This window comes from Mauremys reevesii, linkage group 7 (genome assembly GCF_016161935.1).
Source record: "Mauremys reevesii isolate NIE-2019 linkage group 7, ASM1616193v1, whole genome shotgun sequence".
Lineage (NCBI taxonomy): Eukaryota > Metazoa > Chordata > Testudines > Geoemydidae > Mauremys > Mauremys reevesii.
Genome location: NC_052629.1, coordinates 72464122 through 72479375, shown reverse-complemented (window position 1 = coordinate 72479375; position 15254 = coordinate 72464122). Strand labels below are relative to the sequence as shown.

Sequence of the window (15254 nt, the reverse complement as noted above, 5' to 3'; positions counted from 1 at the left end):
ATCAGTCCCCTGAAATGAGCAGAACACATGGCATTTCCTGCTCTGACGAGTCCCGAACAAGTCCACTCGAGGAGATCCCCACTTCCAGAAGATCATGCTGACCACCTCGGGATGGAGTGACCATTGGTGGTGAGATGAGATGGCTCTGCTGAGGTGATCTGCTAATACGTTTCTTGCCCCGTGGAGGTGCGCTGCTACGAGATGAATGGCATGCTGCACGCAGAAGTCCCAGCCCCAGAGAGCTTCCTGGCAAAGGGCCAATGACTTGACTCCACCCAGCTTGTTGATATAAAACATCGCGGCGGTGTTGTCCATCAGGACCTGAACCAACTTGCCCTTCAAGTGAGACCAAAAAGCCTGACAGGCTAAGCAAATTGCTCTGAGCTCCCTGATATTTATGTTGAGGGAGCAGTTGACCCCTGACCAGCAGCATTGTGTGTTGAGTTTGCCCAGGTAAGCTCCCCAAGCCAGGTCCGAGGTGTCGGAAACCAGAGTTAGCAACAGGGATGGGGCCGTGAAGGGAACTCCCTGCAACACCGATTGGTCTCCAACCACCATGCCAGGGATGGCCAGATGTGGTCCAGCACCTTGACTACCAGGTTTAGGTTGTGCCTGTTGGGAATGTAGACTGATGCCAGACATGTCTGCAGTGGGCAGAGGTAGAGTCGGGCATGACGGACCACGTAAGTACAGGCTGCCATGTGGCCCCTTACATGGTCCAACATGGCTTGGAAACGAGCCTCTGGAAGGAAGGCTCTGGCCATGGAGTTGAGGACCGCCCCTTAAACTCTATTCGTTGCACTGGTATGAGGGTTGATTTCTTTTCGTTCACTAACAGGCCTAGGTCGCGACAGGTGGAATGCACCAGATTGAGACTGTTCTGCACTTGGTCCCACCACCTGCCCTCGATGAGCCAATCGTCAAGATAAGGATAGACCTGGACTCCCCGATGTCTCAGGTAAGCAGCTACCAGGTCCATAGATTTTGTAAATACCCCTGGGGCCGAGGACAGGCCAAAGGGTAGTGCCATGAATTGGAAGTGACGCTGGCCCACCATAAAATGGAGGAACCATCTGTGTCCTTGGAAGATGACTTGAAAGATGCTTATTTTCATATTTCCAAGAGCGGTGTGCCAGTCTCCCAGATCCAGGGAGGGGATGATGGAGGCCAGAGAAACCATGTGGAACTTCAACTTCTTGAGATCTTTGTTGAGTCACCGCAGGTCCAGAATAGGTCTTACGCCCTCTTTTGGTTTCAGGATTAGGAAATAACAGAAGTAGAATCCTTTCCTCCTTATTTCCCGAGGGACCTCCTCCACTGCCCCCAACCGCAAGAGGCTGTTGACCTCCTGAACAAGGAGTTGCTCATGAGAAGGGTCCCTGAAGAGGGATGGGGAAGGGGGAGGGTGGCTGAGAATTGCAGGGTGTAGCCCAGAGATACAATTTCTAGCACCCAACAGTCCGAGGTGACCCATGACCAGGCTGAACAGTAGGGACAAAGATGGTTGAGAAAAGGATGAGGCGAATCCAGGGAGTTGACTGGGGCGTCATTCTTGAGCACACCCTAAAAATGCATGCTTCTGGCCCCTGTGATGTTTCGCTGGGCCAGGTTATGGGGTGAACAGGAGAAGAAAAGACAGTGATGGGGGGGGGGAAGAGGGGGAAGAAACTGTTTCCTCACTGACTGAGGCGTATGCAACCCTTGCGAGCAGAGGGTGGCCTGAATGTCCTTCAGTCCGTGCAGCCTCGTATCCAACTGTTCTGCTAAGAGAGTCCAATCCCATCAAATAGGAGATCCTGGATCAAGGAATGCATCTCCTAGGACAGGCCTGTGGACTGAAGACAGGAACTGCACCTCATGACCACTGCTGAGGCAAACACTCTGGCCACCGAATCAGCCATGTCCCATGCCATTTGGAGGGAACACCGAGCCACTGAAGTACCTCCTTAACAAGGGCCTGAATTCTTGGGCCGCATCTGGGACATGGAATCCTTGAATTTATGGAGGGAATTCCAGAAGTTGAAGAAATAGCTTCCCAAAGAGCCTAGTGGTTCATGACCCTGAACTGAAGGCTGGCAGTAGAATAAATTTTCCTTCCCAAAAGGTCTAATCTCTTGGCCTCCTTATTCTTGGGGGTGGAACTATATTGCCCTTGCTTGTCTTTCTTGTAGGCCACACAAATGACCAATGACCCTGGGGGTGGGGGTGTACAAGTATTCTAACCCCTTGGCTGGGACGAAGTACTTCTTTTCAGCCCTTTCAGAGGTGGGTGGGATTGAGGATGGGGTTTGCCAGAAGGCTTCGGCAATCTTTAGGACCCTTTTGTGCACCGGAAGTGTGACACGTGGGGGAGTTGATGCCTAGAGCACATTAAACATAGTGTCTGATTGATCCACCATCTTTTCCACCTCTAGGCCTATATGTTCATGGCCAACCTTTGGAGCAGGGGTTGGTGCTCCTTAAAATCGTCTGGTGGATTAGCGCAAGAGGTCCCTGCCACAGCCTCATCTGGAAAGGATGAGGACGACTGGGACAGGATCCGGGGCATCATCCCCCATAGGGGAAGGGAGTCTCGGGGTGGGCACCTGCCCTTCCACCCCAGCATCTGCTAGCACTTCATGCACCAAGCTTAGTGCCATCGGTGCCATCCGATGCTTGTCTGACGTGGCGACTGATGCGAAGGGGGGATTGGCATAACCAGCATGCCCCAGGCATTTCAGTGGAGCCATTGCATTGGCCATTGGCCCTGCTGCCAGGACGGCATCGCGGAAGTGGACGCAGCCTCAGGAGCCCAGTTGCGATGGTGCTGTCTCGACAAGGGGCTGAATTCCCTCTCTGTGCCAGAGGAATCTTCTCCCAGTGACCACAGCAAGGCCGTCAATGCTTGAGTCTGGTGGCCAGGCGGAGAGCAGCCTCCATGAGGAGGGCCCTCAAATAGATGTTGTGCTCTTTTTGTGGCCTGAGAGGAAAGTTCTTACAGATTTTTACGTGGGATTCTCCCAAGTACTTCAGACAGCTGCCATGGGGGTCACTAACAGGCACTATTACAGTCAGCCCAGGACTAAAAACCCAGAGACCGGGGCATGCCCTGCCTGGGACCAGGGCCGGCTTTAGGCCTATTCCACCAATTCCCCTGAATCGGGCCCCGCGCCCAGTGAGAATCTCTTCCCTGGCTAGAGGCGCCTTTTTAATTTTTACTCACCTGGCAGCACTCTGGGTCTTCAGTGGCACTTTGGCCGTGGGTCCTTCACTTGCTCTGGGTCTTCGGTGGCACTTCGGCAGTGAGTCCTTCAGTGCCGCTGAAGATCTGGAGCGAGTGAAGGACCTGCCACCGAAGACTCGGAGCACTGCCCAGTAAGTACAAGCCTCGCGTGCTTTTTCACGTTTTTTTTTTTTTACATTTTTTTTTTAAAGTCACCTCTGCCGGGGCCCCGCCGAAACTGTTCAAATTGGGCCCCGCACTTCCTAAAGCCGGCCCTGCCTGGGACCCTAACTTACTAACTACAGTAAACAAAACTATTTACAGCTCTAATAAATGAAGCCAAGAACAAAAACCACTGATCACTTGCGAGGCAAGGGAGAGAGGCGCTTCGACAAAACACCAAGGGCAGTAAGAAGGAACTGAGAGGGCATAGGGCCGGCGGCACCTGATATACTGATGCATGATATATCACAGCCGACCCTACAGATACCGCTAAGGCAAAAGTCTCTGACAACTTTGCAAGTGGGCACGCACAGACCTAGAATGGAATCAACATGAGCAAGCACTCGAAGAAGAAATGGTTTAACTTTCATCTTCTAAAGCTGTAATGCATATAGGGCATGTTGTATTTTTAAAAAAACAGCTACCTTCCTTTCATAACTGCAGGTTATAACATAACTTCTTGCTGAGTGCTCTTCTGTCTTCAGAATGCCTGGGCACTAGGAAGAGGATGGCGTAGAACCCTATGTCTTCTTGTTCTTTGGAAGATCAATTACCTGTCTGAAGCAGATGACATACTGCAATCTTCATACTCTCGTGTTTCAATCTGTTGGAGGAAGAGGGGGATGACAATAGGCTTGGTTTTGGAGTTGCATTTAATGCTAAAGTGTAAACTAGGCTAGACATGTCTGCCTAAAATTCATTCTACTGATGTAGCCCAAAATTCATTCTTCTGATGTAGCCTTGAACCAACACTTTGAAAATTCTTTCCACCTGCCCCCATTTGGGAGACCACCTCTCACATAGTCAGCCTACAAGTTTGTCCATGTCTGGGCTGCTATCTCCAGCCCTGGAGCACCCACAGAGTCAGAGCCTATGGCCACCGGTACCTCTCTTGCCAAAGCCATCCCTGAGTGCTCCTCCAGGCTCCAGCACCAGATGCCGCTCTTCCTGCCCCCCCCCCCCCGGTCTCTCCCATCCCAGTGGCGGAGGCTGGTTACTGGGGATAACTGGATTTGTAGTGTGCGGGCGGATTGGACTGGGGTTGGATCGGAACAGAACTGGGGACAGAGCGGGGCGGTGGCGCTCCCTCCCCACCACCCAGGGGGCTTGCCCACGCCCATTGTACTCCCCCGGATGTTCCTCGGCACCCCCCCCCCAGGGGCCCGCCCCACAGGTTGGCGACTGCTACATTAGAAAGAAATGCCCAGCAGGTGTTCTCCCCAATAATTGAAAAGCAAATTCCTGACTATCTTGCAGAATAATGGGCAAGCAGTAAGAATATTCCTCTTCTCCCCCTCCTTTTTTTCCTTTTTTTTTTTTTTAATCCTTGCCTTCCTCCTTTCAGTTTCCCCTCACCCAATGTAGGACATGAAGTCAGCATTTCACTACCTACACATTTATTTATACTGAGATGACTCAAGACAATTAAGCTTAAACTTCCTGACAAGCCATCAAGGAACAAAGTTTGCTGAGCAGAGCAGTGCTTGCATTTTGTGCCAAGTTGAAGCACAGGGGGGAAAAAATTCCATAATTCACAGAATAATAGCTATTTATTTTAGAAAAGACATTTTACGGAAGGAAGGAGTCCAAGAAGCCCACCAAGCAACTCTTTACTTTTAGAAATAAGCAAATTTTGTAAAAGCCCTGCTAAATCTGCTTTTACTATGCTAAGTTTGGCCTTCAAATACTAAACAACTCAAGAGCAGCAGGTTTCAGAGTACTTCTGTACTCCAGTAGCAGGTACTATATGGAGCAAAACTGTATCTAACAATCTGTTTATGTACATCTACACTATACAATATCCCAGAGTGGGAACTGAATTGCTAAAATCCACGTTTGGATAACAAAGTAGCAAACTGAAATCAATAGATTCTGATAAAAAAAATCCCATCTTTTAAAACTGGCTTCACCTGAGTGTTTATAAGGAATGCTCTCAGAAGTCAAAGTATGGGATGAAAGTCCAGAGGCATCTTTCTGTTTAGAAAAAATATTTTAAAGAGGCACAACAGCACACAAACGAAAATGTGCATAATTGACAAAGTTAATAAAGAAGCGGCATTGTCTACCTACTAGTGCAATGCAGAAGAATCACAGAATCATAGAATCATAGAATAGGGTTGGAAGGGACCTCAGGAGGTCATCTAGTCCAACCCCCTGCTCAAAGCAGGACCAATAACTAAATCATCCCAGACAGGGCTCTGTCAAGCTGGGCCTTAAAAACCTCTAAGATTGGAGATTCCACCACTTCCCTAGGTAACTCATTCCAGTGCTTCACCACCCTCCTAGTAAAATAGTGTTTCCTAATACCCAACCTAGACCTCCCTTACTGCAACTTGAGCCCATTGCTCTGTCATCTGCCACCACTGAGAACAGCCAAGCTCCATCCTCTTTGGAAACCCCCCTTCAGGGGGTTGAAGGCGGCTATCAAATCCCCCCTCACTCTTCCCTTCTGCAGACTAAATAAGACCAGCTCCCTCAGCCTCTCCTCATAAATCATGTGCTCCAGCCCATTAATCATTTTTGTTGCCCTCCGCTGGATTCGCTCCAACTTGTCCACTTTCTTTCTGTAGTGGGGGGCCCAAAGCTGGACACAAACTCCAGATGTGGCCTCACCAATGCTAAATAGAGGGGAATAATCACTTCCCATAATCAGTTGGCAATGCTCCTACTAATGCAGCCCAATATGCCGTTAGCCTTCTTGGCAACAAGGGCGCACTCTTGACTCATATCCAGCTTCTTGTCCACTGTAATCCCCAGGTCCTTTTCTGGAGAACTGCCGCTGGGCCAGTCAGTCCCCAGCCTGTAGCAGTGCATGGGATTCCTCCGTCCTAAGTCTCAGACTCATAGACTTTAAGGTCAGAAGGGACCATTATGATCATCTAGTCTGACCTCCTGCACAACGCAGGCCACGGAATCTCACTCACCCACTCCTGTATCAAACTCCTAACCTATGCCTGAGCTACTGAAGTCCTCAAATCGTGGTCTAAAGACTTCAAGGTGCAGAGAATCCTCCAACAAGTGACCCGTAGCCCACCCTGCAGAGGAAGACGAAAAACCCCCAGGGCCTTTGCCAATCTGCCCTGAAGGAAAATTCCTTCCCAAACCCAAATATGGAGATCAGCTAAACCCTGAGCATGTTGGAAGACTCACCAGCCAGACACCCAGGAAAGAATTCTCTGTAGTAACTCAGAACCCACCCCATCTAACATCCAATCACAGACCATTGGGCATATTTACTGCTAATAGTCAAAGTTCAATTAATTGCCAAAATTAGGCTATCCCATCATACCATCCCCTCCATAAACTTATCAAGCTTAGTCTTGAAGCCAAATATGTCTTTTGCCCCCACTGCTCCCCTTGGAAGGCTGTTCCAGAACTTCACTCCTCTGATGGTTAGAAACCTTCGTCTAATTACAAGTCTAAACTTCCTGATAGCCAGTTTATATCTTTGTTCTTGTGGCCACATTGGTACTGAGCTTAAATAACACTGCTCGACAGCCAAAATGCTTCTGAAATAAATGTAGTCAAACTTTACTAATTCTGGGTCACTGAGAACAAAAATTATGCTTAAAATTGTTGATTGGCTCTAGCTTTTCTGTTTAGCCAAAGTGAGCAGAGATGCCTCGTACTTGTGTGAACAGTGCAGATAATTTCTGCTATGTTTGTGGTGAAGTGACTTTTGCATCACGAAAGCACAGTATAACCACTATGGTTAAGAAAGCTTATCACCTTTATTTTGGCTGCAAAATTGGAGATCAGGACAAGAGGTGGGCCCCACACATATGCTGCAACACTTGTGCAACAAATCTTCGCCAGTGGTTGAACAGGAAAAGGAAAACTATGCCTTTTGTAGTGCCAATGATTTGGAGAGAGCCAACAGATCATACCAGCAATTGTTACTTCTGCATGGTGCTTCCAGTTGGGAAAGGTGCCAAAGAAGAAAAAGTGGACTGTGCATTATCCAAACATTCCATCAGCTATACGCCCAGTACCCCACGGAGAAGGACTGCCGGTTCCTGATGCACCAGAATCATTCTCACTTGAGTCAGACGAGGAAGAGGATGAAACTTCTGGTCCTGAACCATCACTGTCACAGGACCCACATTTTCTCCCATCCTCCTCCTCTGAACCACACCTCATAACACAAGGTGAACTGAATGACCTTGTCAGGGAGACTACAGCAGTGGAATCTCCTGGCAGGTGATGTTAGGGTTTCCATGTTCCGTGACCGTCAAAAGGATCTTGTCCCATTCTTCTTCATGGAAGGTGATCTTGTAGCCTGCAACAACATCGATGGTGTGATGGCAGCCCTCAACATCGTTCACGATCCAGATGAGTGGAGACTGTTCATTGATTCATCGAAGACAAGCCTTAAAGCTGTTTTACTGCATAATGGCAATGTTTTGCCATCAATTCCAGTTGGTCATGCAGTCCATATGAAGGAAACCTATGACAACATGAAACAACTTTTGAGGTGCATAAACTATGACCAACATCAGTGGCAGCTTTGTGGCGATTTGAAGGTTGTTGCTCTCTTGCTTGGTCTGCAGACTGGATACACAAAGTACTGCTGTTTTCTCTGTGAATGGGATAGTCGTGCAAAAGATTCCCACTACATCAAGAAAGATTGGCCACTCCGACAGTCATTGGAGCCTGGGAGGAAAAGTGTTCAGCATCCACCACTTGTTGAATCAAGGAAGATTTTGTTACCACCTTTACACATCAAGCTGGGTCTGATGAAGAACTTTGTCAAGGCCATTGACAAAACACAAGCAGCTTTCAAGTACCTCCGTGGAAAATTTCCAAGGTTAAGTGAAGCTAAGATAAAGGAAGGTGTCTTTGTTGATCCTCAGATTCATGAACTTCTTCGAGATGATGCATTTGACCATGTACTGCGTGGCAAGAAAAAGACGGCATGGAAAGCCTTTCAGTTAGTGGCAATAAATTTTCTCGGAAACAACAAGGCAGACAACTACACGTTGTTGGTGGAAAACCTCCTCAAGGCATACAAAAGCCTTGGTTGCAACATGTCACTAAAGATACATTTTTTGCACTCTCATCTAGATTTTTTTTCCACCGAACTGCGGAGCAGTGAGCGACGAGCGATTTCACCAGGACATTGCAACAATGGAGAAACGCTATCAGGGCAAATGGAGCCCATCAATGCTTGCAGACTATTGCTGGACAGTGACAAGAGATGCTCCATTTAATGAATACAAGAGACAAGCCAAGAAGCGCCGAGTAGACACTGAATAGGACTAAACTATGTACATAATAGTTTTTTGCCTTTTGTTTCATAATAAATTTTATTTATATAACCCTTTTGCTGATTTTTAAAGTGTTACATAAACAGGACAGGTGAAATATTATCATGTAAAGCAACCATAAACACATGAAAAGACCTAGGTTTACAATTTATGATTAAAACTCTACTATCTACACAATATACATAGACATAAAATGTAAAAACTTAAATATCTTAGAAACAGTAGCCAGTTGTTTTAATTGTCATATCTGAATTCAGCACATCAAAATACATAATAAATACCACATTTTATCTCTGAAGCAGACGACTTCTCAAAAATTGTAGACCAGTGTAATTCCTCTCCCTCCCTGGTATTTATTCCTCTGATATATTTATAGAGAGCAATCATATCTCCCCTCAGCCTTCTTTTGGTTAGGCTAAACAAGCCGAGCTCTTTGAGTCTCCTTTCATAAGACAGGCTTTCCATTCCTTGGATCATCCTAGTAGCCCTTCTCTGTACCTGTTCCAGTTTGAATTCATCCTTCTTAAACATGGGTGACCAGAACTGCACACACTATTCCAGATGAGATCTCACTAGTGCCTTGTATAATGGTACTAACGCCTTCTTATCTCTACTGGGAATACCTCGCCTGATGCATTCCAAGACCGCATTAGCTTTTTTCACGGCCATATCACATTGGCGGCTCATAGTCATCCTGTGATCAACCAATACTCCGAGGTCCTTCTCCTCCTCTGTTACTTCCAACTGATGTGCCCCCAGATTATAACCAAAATTCTTGTTATTAATCCCTAAATCCATGACCTTGCACTTTTCACTATTAAATTTCATCTTATTACTATTACTCCAGTTTACAAGGTCATCCAGATCTTCCTGTATGATATCCTGGTCTTCTCTGTATTGGCAATACCTCCCAGCTTTGTGTCATCTGCAAACTTTATTAGCACATTCCCACTTTTTGTGCCAAGGTCAGTAATAAAAAGATTAAATAAGATTGGTCCCAAAATCGATCCCTGAGGAAATCCACTAGTAATCTCCCTCCAGCCTGACAGTTCACCTTTCAGTACCACCCATTGTAGTCTCCCCTTTAACCGGTTCCTTATCCACCTTTCAATTTTCATATTGATCCCCATCTTTTCCAATTTAGCTAATAATTCCCCATGTGGAACCATATCAAATGCCTTAATGAAATCGAGGTAAATTAGATTCACTGTGTGACGAAGTGGGGCTGTTCTTAATGTTCCCTCTGAATACTGTGGTGGGGGCTCAGTTCCTGGCCGACCCTCTGTCACCTGGCAACTAATAGCCAGGCCCTTCCCTCCCTGCAAGGGGATGCTAAAGGTGTGGGAGAACAAAGAGGTCAGGTGGCCTCCTGGCCCAGGAAAGAGACAAAGCCCAGAGAGGAGGGGCTGGAGGGGGTTGGCAGTCTGGAGCTGGCTGGGGACGAAGGGTGAAGTGCAGACGTGGGGGTCTGGCTCACAGCCCCCCAGAATGGACTCGGCTGAGGGGTCCGGCTCACGGTACCTACCAGCTCTGTTTTAGACCGTGTTCCTGTCATCAAATAAACCTCTGTTTTACTGGCTTGCTGAGAGTCACATCTGACTGCGAATTGGGGGTGCAGGACCCTCTGGCTTCCCCAGGACCCCGCTGGGGCAGGCTCACTGGGGGAAGTGCACGGAGGGGCAGAGGATGCTGAATGCTCCAAGGAGAGACCCAGGAGGTGAAGCCGTGTGAGCTTCTTGCCCTGAAAAAGTTTGCTCCAAGGGAGAGGAGGTTCCCCAAAGTCCTGACTGGCTTTGTGGGGAGCAGTTCCAGAGCATCGCCTGGGGACTCCGTGACACACTGCGTTTCCTTTGTCTAAAAAATATCTGTTGCCTTCCCAAAGAAGGAGATCAAGCTGGTTTGGCACGATCTACCTTTTGTAAAACCATGTTGTATTTTGTCCCAATTACCATTGACCTCAATGTCCTTAACTACTTTCTCCTTCAACATTTTTTCCAAGATCTTGCATACTACAGATGCCAAGCTAACAGGCCTGTAGTTACCCAGATCACATTCCCCCCCGCCCTTCTTAAAAATAGGAACTATCTTAGCAATTCTCCAGTCGTACGGTACAACCCATGAGTTTACAGATTCATTAAAAATTCTTGCTAATGGTCTTGCAATTTCATGTGCCAGTTCCTTTAATACTCTTGGATGAAGATTATCTGGGCCCCCCCTGATTTAGTCCCATTAAGCTGTTCGAGTTTGGCTTCTACCTCGGATGTGGTAATATCTACCGCCATATCCTCATTCTGATTTGTCATCCTACCATTACCCCTAAGCTCCTCATTAAAGACTGAGGTAAAGTATTTGTTTAGATAGTGGGCCATGCCTAGATTATCCTTAACCTCCACTCCATCCTCAGTGTTTACAGGCCACACTTCTTTCTTTGTTTTCTTCTTATTTATATGGCTATAGAACCTTTTACTATTGGTTTTAATTCCCTTTGCAAGGTCCAACTCTACATGGCTTTTGGCTTTTCTCACTTTATCTCTACATGTTCTGACCTCAATAAGGTAGCTTTCTTTGCTGGTCACTCCCATCTTCCACTCCTTGTAGGCTTTCTGCTTTTTCTTAATCACCTCTCTGAGATGCTTGCTCATCCATCTTGGTCTACAATTCCTGCCTATGAGTTTTTTCCCCTTTCTTGGGAGGCAGGCTTCTGAAAGTTTCTGCAACTTTGACTTGAAGTAATTCCAGGCCTCTGCCGCCTTTAGATCCCCAAGTTCTTCAGTCCAATCCACTTCCCTAACTAATTCCCTTAATTTTTTTAAAGTTAGCCCTTTTGAAATAAAAAACTTTAATCACCAATCTATTTTTGTTTATCCTTCCATTTAGTTTAAACTGAATTAGCTCATGATCGCTCGAACCAAGGTTGTCCTCTACAACCATTCTCCTAGAAGGCCCTCACTACTCACCAAAACCAAATCTAAAATGGCATCCTCTCTTGTTGGTTCAGCAACTACTTGGTAAAGGAATCCATCAGCTATCGCATCCAGGAAAATCTGAGCCCTATTATTATTACTAGCACTTGTTCTCCAGTCTATATCTGGGAAGATAAAGTCTCCCATGATCACACTATTACCATTAATATTTACTTCATTAAAAACATTAAAGAGATCTCTATCCATATCCAAATCAGATCCCGGTGGTCTATAGCACACCCCAAGCACTATCCCAGGGGAGGCTCTTGTGGCTTTCTTCCCCAATGTGATTTTTGTCTAGACAGACTCTGTCTTATCCATTCCATCCCTTCTTATTTCTTTACAGTCTACCTCATCATTAATATACAATGCTATTCCACCACCTTTGCCTTTATTTCTGTCTTTCCTAAACAGCACATACCCTTCAATACCTGTATTCCAATCATGACTACTATTCCACCATGTTTCTGTTATCCCTATAATATCCGGTTTCACTTCCTGCACCAGTAACTCTAGTTCCTCCATTTTGTTACCTAGACTCCTCGCATTGGTGTACAAACATCTTAATTTTTGCTGTTTGGCTTCACTGACATTCTTTACCCAATTAGGCACAGACATTCTAACACCAGTATCATCTATTAGACTTGAATCTACACTACCCTTCCTCCTTATGTCTTCTCCGACCAACGGCTGTATCCCTCTTCTTACTTCTTTTTGTTCCCTCTCAATGTTAAAATCCAGCATGGAGATTACCTGGATATCTCCCAACCATCTCCCCCCAATTCCTAGTTTAAAGCTCTCTTAATCAGTTGTGCCAGCCTCCATCCTAGAAGTCTATTTCCCTCCCTACTCAGGTGAAGTCCATCCCAAGAGAACAGTCCTCTGTCCATGAATGCTTCCCAGTGGCCATACATCCCAAAGCCCTCCTTATAGCACCACTGCCTGAGCCATCTGTTGGTCCTCATAATCTTGTCACACCTTTGTTGCCCTTCTCTAGGAATAGGCAGAACCCCACTGAAGATCAACTGAGCCTCGATTTCCTTAAGCGTCTTCCCCAGCCTGGCATAGTCTCCCTTGTTCCAGCGAGAATCTAGCTGTATCATTCGTTCCCACAGGAAGAACAATCAGAAGATTCTTTCCTGCTCCCGTTAGGATCCTCCTCATCCTCAGGTCCACATCCCATATCTTAACACCCGGCAAACAGCACACCCTTCTCTTCTCTGGATCAGCTCTAGTTACAGGCCTGTCTATTCTTCTCAGTAAAGAGTCCCCAATCACATAGACCTGCCTTTTCCTGGTGACAGTGCGATTCTCTGGTCTATCCCCTGTTCCCTCTGGCTGCAAGTCCTCTCGATTTCTATTGTCCCTTGCAATCCTCCGCAACCCATCCTGTATCCTCCTGGGGCTCATATTTGGTGTCATCTCCATTGACTCTTCGCCTCTTCCTATAGGGCTAGCTGCTCTTCTCTTCTTCCTTGCCCTCTCACCTTCAGCGACCACCTGCTGTGCCCCTTCTTCATTTTCCAACTCCGCAAACCTGTTCCTGAGCTCTATTGCTCCTTCACTAGCCTGTCTTTTCCTCTGCCTGGTTCTCTTAGTCACAGGCTTCCACTGTCCACTTTCCTCACCCAGCAGTCTCCCCTCAGAGTTCTTTGGTCCTGCTTCCATCTGCAAGTCTGAGCTTTTCCCTTCAGCCTCCTCATGTCTTTGCTCCATCATCTGCTCGAACCCCCTTCTAAACTCGACCAGAGTTTCCACCTGCATCTCCAATCCTCGGATCTTTTCTTCCATCAGCTCTATCTGGCGGCACTTCATGCAGACAAAACTCTTTTCAGGTACCCCCTCCAGGATCATGTACATGCTGCAGCTTCCACATCCAATTATCTTCATTATGTCTTCCACTGCTTGGGTCACTACCACTGCTTCCTCTGTATCTGTCATAGGCTTCCCACCTAAATCCTGTAAATCCAGGAAGAACAAACCAAACCACACCACCACCACCCACAGCAACACAAACCCCCCAACGAGCACCAAAACACTGCCAGAACACCACACTCTCCCTTCACTCGCCTGTCTGTTCCTCTGCCTGCCTCTTAGTCTTCCCTCCAAACTCCCCAAGTAAACTCCCCTGTTTACAGCTCTGTTTGCTGGCTCCTGTGCCACTGCAGCTGTCTGCACTTGTCTTTATTGAACCTCATCAGATTTCTTTTAGCCCAATCCTCCAATTTGTCTAGGTCACTCTGAACCCTATCCCTACCCTCCAGAATATCTACCTCTCCTCCCAGCTTAGTGTCATCTCCGAACTTGCTGAGGGTGCAATCCATCCTATCATCAATGAAGTTGTTGAACAAAATTGGCCCCAGGACAAAACACTGGGGCACTCATAAACTCATAGACTCATAGACTTTAAGGTCAGAAGGGACCATTATGATCATCTAGTCTGACCTGCACAATGCAGGCCACAGAATCCCACCTATCCACTTCTATAACAAACCCCTAGCCTATGTCTGAGTTATCAAAGTCCCCAAATTGCGGTTTGAAGACCTCAAGCTGCAGAGAATCCTCCAGAAAGTGACCCGTGCCCCATGCTGCAGAGGAAGGCGAAAAACCTCCAGGGCCTCTGCCAATCTGCCCTGGAGGAAAATTCCTTCCCGACCCCAAATATGGCGATCAGTTAAACCCTGAGCATGTGGGCAAGACTCACCAGCCAGCACCCAGGAAAGAATTCTCTGTAGTAACTCAGATCCCACCCCATCTAACATCCCATCACAAGCCATTGGGCATATTTACTGCTAGTAGTCAAAGACCAATTAATTGCCAAAATTAGGCTATCCCATCATACTCTCCACTTGATATTAAACATTGAGCCGTTGATCACTACTCGTTGAGAGGTCAGAGCTGTAATATAATATGAAAATGTGTCTTTAAATCCTAGTCCTGATATAACTGCTAGGGTAGTGCTATGATGCATCTTTAAGAGGCACAACACAAAACCTGCAGTCCAGTGGGAGGGAAGAGCAATGGTGGCTTTAAGCCTGATCCTGGGCTGCTCAAGGGCCAAAAAGGAACCTGGAATTAACACAGGGCTTGTGTACACAGGAAAATTTTCCAGCAGAATTCTACTATTCTAGTTATACAGATATAACAACCCACGTAAACACTCTTATTCCAAAATAAGAGAAAGTCCACACGGGGAGTTATACTGGTATAACTAGAGCAGTAATTCTGCTGATAAATTTCCCTGTGTAGACAAGCCTATAGACTGCCCTGTGGGCCTAAATTACAGAAGCCCCCACATGATGCTCTATAGGTGGCAGAATCTCTGCAGTACTACATGTTGTGGCCATGGCCCCGATACTATCAGCACTTGCAAGGGGGTCTTCCAAAGGCAGTCTTATGGCTGTCTGCTGCAGTGTCTGCACTCTGCGCCAGGGGAAACCTCGCCCAGGCAAAACTGGTGCTTTTAAAGACCCTTTATGCCACTCTGGCCCTTTTACCAGGCATAAGAGTAGCACAAAGGGTTTAAGCCTCTCCAGAGATGATCTGTACCTGCTGACAGTTGGGGGGCAGGGTGAGGGCAGCAGCTTCAGCAGATATTAC

General features: G+C 47.0%; 1 protein-coding gene across 15 annotated transcripts in view; it reads right to left on the bottom strand.

Moving 5' to 3' along the window:
• USP54 (ubiquitin specific peptidase 54) overlaps positions 1 to 15254 on the bottom strand; it is a 257870-nt gene that overhangs the window by 154472 nt on the left and 88144 nt on the right. For 2 of the 15 annotated variants that reach the window (XM_039546273.1, XM_039546277.1), the window contains one exon: positions 3979 to 4028. The exons of 12 other annotated variants lie outside the window; for them this stretch is intronic. The gene's annotated coding sequence lies outside the window, so the exon portion shown is untranslated. Of the gene's footprint in view, positions 1 to 3849; positions 4029 to 15254 lie in introns of those variants that run through there. One more of the 15 variants, XM_039546278.1, reaches the window with a different exon arrangement.